This window comes from Budorcas taxicolor, chromosome 12 (assembly GCF_023091745.1).
Source record: "Budorcas taxicolor isolate Tak-1 chromosome 12, Takin1.1, whole genome shotgun sequence".
In the NCBI taxonomy this organism is placed as follows: domain Eukaryota; kingdom Metazoa; phylum Chordata; class Mammalia; order Artiodactyla; family Bovidae; genus Budorcas; species Budorcas taxicolor.
Window position 1 is genome coordinate 47,811,584 of NC_068921.1, and position 10,133 is coordinate 47,821,716.

The window sequence follows — 10,133 nt, forward strand, 5'->3', positions numbered from 1 at the left end:
CTCCTGTTTCTCTGAGGAGATTGATAATAGTCTTTCTTTGGCTTTGTTTTGTTTATTTTTTCTGCCCAGTCTTTGTTTCTTCTGATTATTTGTTCTTTCTCACAGTAGAGATTTTCCTCATACCTTGATGATCAATTTAACACCGGATACTAAAAAGTGGGACTAGAAACACTACACATGTGGGTGAGCTTTTTGACTATGGGCTTCATCACAAAATGGTCTGCTTGGATTTTTTGTTGTGGTTGTTGTGGGGGGTTGGGTAATATCCCTGATGTCTATTTCCTTAGATTTTTCCTCAAAATTTTCCAAAGCAAAGAGTTCAGTCTCCTGTCAGAGCAGTGTCGTGCAAACTTCAATGTGTATACAGGTCACCCAAGGAATTGTTGAAATGCAGATTCTGATTCAGGAGGTCTTGGGTAGGGCTGAGATGCTGTGTCTAGTTTCCAACTGTTACCATGTTCCATGGACGCATCTTGTTTAAAATTTCAAAGTTTATTAATTTATTTTTGGCTATACTGGGTCTTTGCTGCTGTGTGTGGGCTTTCTCTAGTTGTAGTGAACAGAGGCTACTCTTCCTTGCTGTGCACAGGCTTCTCATTGTGGTGGCTTTTCTGTTTGCTGAGCACGGGCTCTAGGGTGCCTGGGCCTGGGTAGTTGCACCTGCAGGCTTAGTTGCTCTGCAGTATGTGGAATCTTCTTGGACTAGGGATTGAACCTGTGTCCTCTGCACTGGCAGGTGAATTCTTATCCACTGGACCATTACAGAAGTCCTATGGATGCATCTTTTTCTTTTCTTTTTTTAAAAAAAATATTTATTTATTTTGCTGCACTGAATCTTAGTGTGGCATGTGAGATCTTCAATCTTCATTTCAGCATGTGGGATCTAGTTCCCTGACCAGGAATTGAACCCAGACCTCCTGCATTAGGAGTGCAGAGTCTTAACCACTGGACCACCAGGGAAGTCCTATGGATGCATCTTGAGTAACATGGAAAAAGGATTATGATCCTTCTGGCTGCTAATTCTGGGAGGCATTTGGGGGAAAAGACCTGGGAGGTTGCAACATTCTCAATCCCCTTGCTTTCAGCACAATGGTGGCCCAGCTCACATACCCTGGGCTTCACCCTCTCCAGAACAGTCTCCTTCCTTGCTCTGCAGGGGAATGGGAAGGGGGAGGAGGCAGTTGTTTGGTTAAAGGGAGAAAGCGGAGAGGCAGCAGGGAGTCTGCTTGCCTTGAAACAGAATTTTTACCAATTCTGTTTTGCCTTTATCTTTGCCCCTGCTTCCAGAGGTTGGTTCCGTCAATTTCTGAAGATTGGTTCTGCCAATTTTTGAAGATTAAAAGAAGCAGTGTGCAAAGCAAATCAGGCTGACGCTAGGCTCCTTCAGCTGTGACTTTAAGATTCTGCTTTCTTGGACTCCTTATATTATTTTAATTGAATATGTTCTTCCTCTTTCCAACCTCTACTTTGAAAGTTAATTTTTTTTTCTATTTTATCTCCCCTTCTCTTTGCCCTTGGTATTGGTGCGCCTGACAAAATCTTTTTACTGTAGTTTTAGGGAGTTTCAGGAGAGAGAGCAGACAGTGTTTAGTCCACCATCTTTAACTATAAACCCTCCCTAACTGATTTTTTCACTAGATATTTCTGACTATTTTCCCCAGAGTCCTTGAAAATATAGTTCACAGTACACGATTGATGGGACTTTGTTTCCCAGCTGAAACTGATTTGCTTGCCTTTCCAAGTTTGAGTAACCTGGGCTCATACATTTCTATCTTCAAGTCTCCCTATACAAATGAAACAAGTGTCACTATTTTATTGACTAATTTCCAGCATTTCCTCTCGTCTGGGGCTTGTTAGGACCATTACTTTTTTTTTTTTTTCACATCTGGGAGCAACTATAAGGGAATCATTTTAATTAATAGGAGGTTCCCACTTGTCTTAGAACTGATTTGTTTATAGCTGAAGAGAAAGCTGATTTTTTACTACCCTCTGGAACTCTAATTTGGTTCTACTTGGTTTTTTCCACTGTTTTTCCAGATAAGTATACAGATAAAGGGGATATCACAAAGAGGTCATCTGTGATAATCTGCATGTCTTTTCTCCTTTTTCGTTTTCTCCCCTGTTACACTCCCCAACAGGGAGCTAAGCCTAGACACTTCATAGAAATAACATATGGCATGTTGAGGAAATTGAATTATGGAATAAGGGTGATGGCTCCTAGATTCCATGACGCCGTGGGAACCTGCACATCTGAAGGTGCATCCCTTAGTGAGGGTTTCTCTTTCGCTGGATCTGATGGTATGAGGAAGTGTTTGGCCAAGAACATACACATAGCTTTTGAAGTCACATGGACTTAGGTTCACTCCACTTACTATTGGGACTGACTTGCACGAGATGCCTAATCTTTATAAGTTCCTGTTACCTCACCCGTAGGGGAGGAAAGCTAATACCTGCCCTACGGGTTATTGTAAAGATTAAATGTGATAATGTATGTCTCTGTGTGTTAGTCGCTCAGCCGTGTCTGACTCTTTGTGATCCCATGGACTGTAGCCCGCTAGTCTCCTCTGTTCGTGGAATTCTCCAGCCAAGAATCCTGGAGTGGGTTGCCATTCCCTTCTCCAGGGGATCTTCCCGACCCAGGGAATGAACCTGGGTCTCCTGCACTGCAGGCAGACTCTTTGTCTTCTGAGTCACCAGGGTAGGTAAAGCACTTAAGACAATGATTGCCCTCTAGGGTGCCCTTACAGTTATGAGTTATTTCGGGGGTGTTACAGATGTCTCTTTTCCCCTCTTCCAACAGAGAGTCTAGCATCATCTGCAATTCCAAGCATTCAAGTCTTCTGTACCTGGTTATATTAGATAACAGAAGACCTTTGAGTCATCCCCATAACGATATATTTGGCAGTCCTTGAAAAGTTATTTATGACACAAACTTAACAAAATATCTCCCAAAAGAAGAAAAAAGATTTTTTTCAGACCAGCTGATCCTTTAAAAAAAAAAATCAAATAGTTAAAGAAAAATTCTAGCTACTTTGGTTCTATGAAACCCATTAAGAAAAAAGCATAGAATTAGGGGATTTTTGAATAAAAAATCTTGGTGCAGAGCGCCAGGCTAATTCTGATGGGTGTAGGGCTATGCTGCAGCTGCTTAGATGACTTTTAGTATTCAAATTAGTATCTGATATATTTATTTTTTATGAAATACTACATGATAAAACATTGAATAAGTGTCAGATGTATGTATAGATACAAGCTGACTTTTCCGTCCTTCAGACAGAAAAATGATTAGTATGATTCCACTATTTTGTTTCTTCTTTCAATCTTTTTCCTCTTTCTTTCTTCTAAGGTGGAACATGAGGGAAGGCTGTAAGGGCTAAATTAGACTAGACGGAAATACGTGGCTGGCCTAGTTTGCTATAACTTCCCTCTATGACTACCCTGTGCAGCTAGGGCCTAGAAATACCTGTCTTGTTACTAACCTGTCATTTAAGACAGCTCCAAATGGTTTAGTGTGATATAATCACACATTATCTCTGTTTCTCTCTCAACAGCTTAGTCTACAGTCCCTATCATGGCTTCTTATCAATATGAGACACCAATAAATGCTTTTGAATTCTTAGTGTGTCTCGAACCTCTTGGCATTGTGTCCAGTTGTGGCCTGAATGCCCAGCTTGTGTTCTTTTTATGCATTTCCTTCAGGTTAAAGCATCTGCCTCCAATGCGGGAGACCTGGGTTCGATCCCTGGGTCGGGAAGATCCCCTGGAGAAGGAAATGGCAACCCACTCCAGTATTCTTGCCTGGAGAATCCCATGGACGGAGGAGCCTGCTAGGCTATAGTCCACGGGGTTGCAAAGAGTCAGACACGACTGAGCGACTTCATCTTCACCTTCACCTTCACCTTCACCAATGCTGCCTCAGTGGTCTAGCTTGACTTCAATTTGCAAGTGATGTTTCCACCATCAGTCTTTGGTTGTATGAAGCTTGGGCTCCAGCAGATACAGTCATCTGCTTGGGGAAAGGGGCTTCCCTGTTGGCTCAGATGGTAAAGAATCTGCCTGCACTGCAGGAGACCCGGGTTTGATCCCTGGGGTCGGGAAGATCCCGTAGAGAAGGGAATGGCTACTCACTCCAGTATTCTTGCTTGGAGAACTCCATGGACAGAGGAGCCTGATGGGCTACAGTCCCTGGACTCTCAAGGTTGGACAGGGAAAGAGATGCAATGAAGATGAGTTGGTGGTGGTTTAGTTGCTAAGTCCTGTCCAACTCTTGTGGCCCCATGGACTGTAGCCCACCAGGTTCCTTGGTCCTCTGTCCATGGGATGGATTGCCATTTCCTTCTCCAGGGAATCTTCCCAAACCAAGGATCAAACCTGGGTATCCTGAATCACAAACAGATTCTTTACTGACTGAGCCACCAAGATAAGACCATCCTCACTAAAACAGAAGTGTAGGCTAATGGAGCAAGATAGGAAACCCAGAGATAAACCCACACACCTATGGACATCTTATCTTTAACAAAGGAGTCAAGAATATACAATGAAGAAAAGATCACCTCTTTAATATGTGGTGCTGGGAAAACTGGATCAGTTAAGTTCAGTTTCTAGCTATGTGTAAAAGGATGAAATTAGAAGACTTCCTAATACCATACATAAAAATAAACTCAAAATGGATTAAAGACTTAAATATAAGGGTGGAAACTATAAAGTGCTTAGAGGAAAATATAGGCAGTACACTGTTTGATATACACCACAGTAAGATCCTCTCTGACCCACCTCCTAGATTAATGGAAATAGAAACGAAAGTAAACAGACCAGACCTAACTAAACTTAAAAGCTTTTGTACAGCAAAGGAAATTATAAACAAAATGAAAAGACAACTTTTGGAATGGAAGAAAATAATTGCAAACAAAGCCACTGACAAAGGGTTAATCTCCAAAATATATAAGCTGCTCATACAGTTTAATATCAGAAAAACAAACAACCCAGTCAAAAAATTGGCAGAAAACCTAAACAGATATTTCTCCAAAGAAGACATACAGATGGTCAATAAACCCATGAAAAGATGCTCAACCTCGCTTGTTTTTTAGAGAAATGGAAATCAAAAGTACAATGAGGTATCATCTCACACCGGTCAAAACGGCCATCATCAAAAAATTTACAATGAAAGCTGGAGAGGATGTGGAGAAAAGGGAACCATCCTGCACTATTGGTAGGAACGTAACCTGATAGGGCCACTAGCAAAAAACAGTATGGAAATTCCTTTAAAAACTAGGCCTAAACCTACCATGCTGCTGCTGCTGCTAAGTCGCTTCAGTCGTGTCCGGATCTGTGTGACCCCATAGACGGTAGCCCACTGGGCTTCCCCGTCCCCGGGATTCTCCAGGCAAGAACACTGGAGTGGGTTGCCATGTCCTTCTCCAATGCATGAAAGTGAAGTCGCTCAGTTGTGTCCACCTCTTAGCGACCCCATGGACTGCAGGCCACCAGGCTCCTCTGTCCATGGGATTTTCCAGGCAAGAGGACTATATGACTCAGCAATCCCACTACTGGGCATATACTGGGCATATACAATTTTAAAAGACACATGTACCCTACTGTTCATTGCAGCAATATTTACAATACCCAGGACATGGAAGCAACCTAGACATCTAGAAGAAACTGTGTACATTTATACAGTGGAATTTTATTCAGCCATAAAAAAGAATGAATTTGAGTCAGTTGCAGTGAAATAAATTGAAAGAGAAAAACAAGTGTCATATATTAAGGCATATATATGAAATCTAGAAAAATGGTACTGATGAACCAACCTAGTAGGGAATGGACTTGTAGACACAGCAGGGGAAGGTGAGGGTGGGACATGGATTGAGAAAGTGACATTGACATATATACACTATCATGTGTGAAATAGATAGTGGGAAGTTGCTAAATAACACACGGAACCCAGCCTGGTACTCTTTGATGACCTGGAGCGGAGGGAGGCTCAGGAGGGAAGGGATATGTGTATAACTACGACTGATTCCAGTTGTTGTATGGCAGAAACCAGGGCTTCCCTGATGGCTCAGCAGTAAAAAATCCACCTGCCACTGCAGGAGACATGGGTTCATTCTCTGGGTTGGGAAGATCCCCTGGAGAAGGAAATGCCAACCGACTCTAGTATTCCTGCCTGGGAAATCCCATGGACAGAGGAGCCTGGTGGGCTACAGTCCATGGGGTCACAAAGAGTTGGAACCAATTTAGTGACTAAACAACAATGATAGCAGAAACCAACACAAAGTTGTAAAGGAATTTTCCACCAATTAAAAAACAAAACAAAAATGAAAATAAGGGTGACAAAATTAAGGGATTAAATTAAAAGGAAATATTAGATAATTAAAGAAAATGATGAGGCCATCCTTACAACATCCCAGGGCTCTACCTGGTAGGAAGAATCCAGGAGTAAAATTTGCCTCCACCCGACCAGGTTCTCTCCTGGCACCATAGAGGAGCTATAGCAAAGAAACAGATGGGGGCCTGACTTTGATCTTGGACTGGCTATGTCAGATGTGTCCCATGATATTAATTTTTGGATCAACCTGAGACAAATTGTACGATTTTCTAAAAGCTTAAAAATTAGGGGGAAAAAAAAAAAACGGCCAAGAATACATTTCTATCTTTTGTCCTTGACTGAGAGAGGAGAAAACACTAGTATTTAGTATTGTGTATATTCACGGCTTATAAAAAAATCTGATTTTGAAGCGAAAAAATTTTATATTCAAAAAGCCTCTTTTCATTTTTTCAAACATTTGGATCGTCACAGTATTCTATCTTTCTAATTGTAATGTTTTCTTGAAGTGCTGTTTTTGTAGAAAGTAGTTTCTCACATTAAAAAAAAACACACATGATTTAACATTTCAAAATTTCTTGGTTTGATCGCCTTAAAATCTTTCTCCTGATTATCAATGAAAGCCCTCAGGAGTCTGGGGACTTAGCCTTTTTCCTTTCAAGTGTGCTCAGAATCAGCAGGCTTGTACATTTCAGAATATGATTTTAGGGCTGTAAGGCCAATTCAGCATCCTGGTTTTGAAATTTGATGCCAGCTTCCAGTCACTGTTCATCTTCTCTCCTTTTCTTCCTCACTTCTGCATCCCCATGCACTGAACTCTCCCAGGACATCAAAAGGAGCCCTGCTTTGAGGGGGCAAAAATCACACTCAGGGCACATTCCAATTTTGTGTTTAAAATTTAAATTGTGATTCTGATTTAAAAGGACCATGTTTTCTTTTCTGTTGCTTCTTAGAACCCAACCCATTGTGGAAGTATAACAAATGGGAAAAAAGTGCTGAGAAGAAATTATTTACATGTTGTATTGGAAAATACTCAGGAAAGATGGAAAGATTACTATGTTTATGGTGTCTGCTTTCTTTAAAATTGCTGTATTGTTTTTAACAGCATGCTTACTTTTACTTCTTTAATAAAACTTAAATGGAATACAATCAACCCTAAATCACTGAGCTCCATTTAAGAATTAATGTTACCTTTTTAGACAACAGACTCGACGTTGCTGAGGAGAGGAGAGGAATGGATTGGGAGTTTGGAATTGACAGGTGCAAACTATTATATATAGAATGGTTAAACAACAAGGTCCAGTGTGTAGCACAGGGAACTATATTCAATATCCTGTGATAAATCATAATGGAATAGAATATGAAAAAGAATATATATATGTATATATGTAACTGAATCAATTTTCTGTGCAGTGGAAATTAACACATTATAAATCAATCACACTTGAATAAAATCTATTAAAAAAGAATTAATGTCACTCTTTACTTCTACATTAAAAAGCAGGTCTTTAGAGTCTTATTTAAACAAACAAACAAACATAAAATTGAAGTTTAGAGATATACATCTTGCCTAAATGAATAGACAGATATTAGAAAGAGAAGAAATGTACAATAGTCACTTTAGATACAAGCAGTGGGGAAAGCACCAAAATTTGGACAATGGAGAAGAATCATGGAAGATTCGGTGGATGTGAGAGTGTGAGGGTGGTGTGGGGTGATGGTGATTGAGCCATTCTCCATTTTTTATTCCTTCCCCTCATCTTGGTGTGGCAGCTATTCATGTTCCCAACAAGTTACCTATCTCTGGTCAGGAGACTATTTTGTGCATTACTCCTCATATTTTTCATCCCTTAAATAAGGGGTGAACTCCCTGCCCATCTATCTCTTCTTGGGTCACTTCTTCATGTTAATCTTTGGAAGTTTTACAAAGAAAGTATCTTAGCATTAATTTTTGACCCATGTTTTTTTGTTCCTGTTCTTGGATCATTGCTTGGTTTCTTTGGAGACAATTTCTGACAGTTATGCCAATTGTTACACAGTTGTGAATATCAAATTACAACCTATAGTCAATGTTCTGCAGAATACTTTAAAGCAAAATCCACAAAATACAGAGCTTGTAGAAAGATGACATAGCTTTTCTTTCTATAGTTCTTCAACAAAATATGTTTCTTATGGAGTTAAATTTTAAGTGTTCATAATCAGGGTTGCCGTTTGTATCACAGTAATTGCTACAAGAAAGAGAGTTTCCCAGTGCTAAAAATTGAGAAGAATTTAAACTCGAATGATTAGTGAATAAATATAATATACTTCAAAAGTAACAAAGAAATGTATACAAATGCCATCCAGCAGCAGTATAAGACTCACAGAGCTGCTTTATAAAGAACTTTTATAAACTGAGTGAGATTATCACTTGAATTTTATATTTGAAAAGTTGAGCTTGGTTCTATCTGATCTTATGGAACAAGCATATTCTATATTTTTCTTTTAAATATGATGCTATAGTATTATCAGAAAGCTGTTTGCTTATATCTTACTAACTTTTTTTTGTGTGTGTATAGAGAATTTATTGGGAAAAAATATTTAAAATGAAAAAAAAAACTTCTACTTAGTTTCTAAGAAAAATAAAACAAATAGTTGATTTATTTCCTTGTAGAAGCAAGTAAAAGTGGAAAATAAAGGCTATCCAGGGGCTTCCTCGGTGGTCTAGTGGTTAAGAACACCCCTGCCAATGTAGGGGACATGGGTTCGATTCTTGGTCCAGGAAGATCCCATATGCCATTACAAAAGGAAGCCCATGCACTGCAACTACTGAGCCCTTCTTCAGGAACTCGTGTGCTGCAACAAGGGAAGCAACTGGAATGAGAAGCCTGTGGACGCAATAAAGAGCTGCAATTAGAGAAAGCCTGAGTGAAGCAATGATGATTCAGTGCAACCAAAACTAATTAAACAAAAACTAAATTAAACAAATCTTTAACAAAAGCTATCCTGTATTAGAAGAGGAGATTTGATTTTCTTGGATAATATTTGTCAATTTTCAACATTTGGAGTCTCTTTAAGGACAGCGGTCTTATCTCTGTTCTGTTTACTGCTGTGTGATCAGTTTGTAGGTGGCATTTGCTTTATACACGTTCAATTGTTGACTAGGGACATATTTTTCCACTGAAAATATTTCTTTATATTCATTGGTACAATGATTGTAGCTCATTATATACAAAAATTATTTGATTCACATCTTCTGGGCTTTATGCCTTATTTTGACTAAGATATTATTCCCAAACCTGACCTGACTATAGTTAAATAATTCTTACCTAGTTTTTAACTGTCTTGTCCATTTTTCTTCTTTTTCTCTTTGATTAAAAAATATCACCAAATTGAGTAAAGACTGCCTGCCTGCACTCTGCCATACATGGTGGGATGTTGCTGCAGGACCTTGCTTCGTACCTGTAAGATCTCTATCCAATAAACAGTTGATGTCTCAAAAAGAATCTCTCCAAATTTAGGGCCAGATTAGATGCACCTTTTATTCTCTTCCAGACTCAAAATAATTTAGACCTATATTCACATTTGGGCACACCTTTTTTTTTAAAAAAATATAAATTTATTTATTTTAATTGGAGGCTAATTACTTTACCATATTGTATTGTATTGGTTTTGCCATACATTGACATGTTACATCGTCTGCCCAAGCAGTAGGGGAGGGTTCTCCTCTGAGAAGTCAGCATCTGACAGCTTGTTAAATTAACTATATGGAAACCATATAACACTGGCCTTTGAAACTAGGAACTGATAACTAATCAATGTGCAAGGGTTG

At 39.3% G+C, this 10,133-nt stretch overlaps 1 non-coding gene across 1 annotated transcript; it reads right to left on the bottom strand.

The window, feature by feature from the left end:
- Window positions 1–887: 887 nt before the first annotated feature.
- On the bottom strand, window positions 888–960 carry TRNAR-CCU (transfer RNA arginine (anticodon CCU)). Its single transcript has one exon. It is a non-coding gene; the product is annotated as a tRNA-Arg (tRNA).
- Window positions 961–10,133: the final 9,173 nt, after the last annotated feature.